The sequence below is a fragment of the Fragaria vesca genome, linkage group LG2 (assembly GCF_000184155.1).
Source record: "Fragaria vesca subsp. vesca linkage group LG2, FraVesHawaii_1.0, whole genome shotgun sequence".
Taxonomy (NCBI): domain Eukaryota; kingdom Viridiplantae; phylum Streptophyta; class Magnoliopsida; order Rosales; family Rosaceae; genus Fragaria; species Fragaria vesca.
In genome coordinates this window covers 17407746-17408318 of record NC_020492.1, presented here as the reverse complement: position 1 = coordinate 17408318, position 573 = coordinate 17407746, and positions in this window count along the sequence as shown.

Genomic DNA, 573 nt, shown 5'->3' with positions numbered 1-573 from the left:
ATAAGTTCTTAGAGCAGCAAATCTATATGGCATGACAACTGAGCATACATTAATTATCTCAGTATGGTAGAAAAGGTACCAAGAAAATTCAGTCAGAAAGGACTGAATTTAACTATGTACTCAAGTTTCAATTGTTTTGTTTTGTTCAGAAAAAATACTGATTTGAATAGTTAAAAACAATAAACTGCAGTTGTAGAGCACTCAACTTGCTATAACACCACAAGATAGTTCCTTATTATGCACGGTGTAAAGATCTTCATTGTACATATCTACCATATCAGCCAATTATCTAACCTGCGAATTTCGTAAATAAGAATCAAATTAAAGTAGCAAGCAAGTCATATGACTGGTATAACATACACATAAATATTATAGAAGTAAATTCCAACGTGGCTCTATCGCTAAGAGAGAGATATGCAAAGATAACGAAACAAAGAGGCGCTACACAAAAACTGAATTCACCTCATTGAAGTATCTTATTAGCATATTCTTTATGATCTTAATATGTATGTACCAATTGCAGAAGATCTTATGAATTCACCTCAACATGTAAAAATCTTAATATTTACGTAC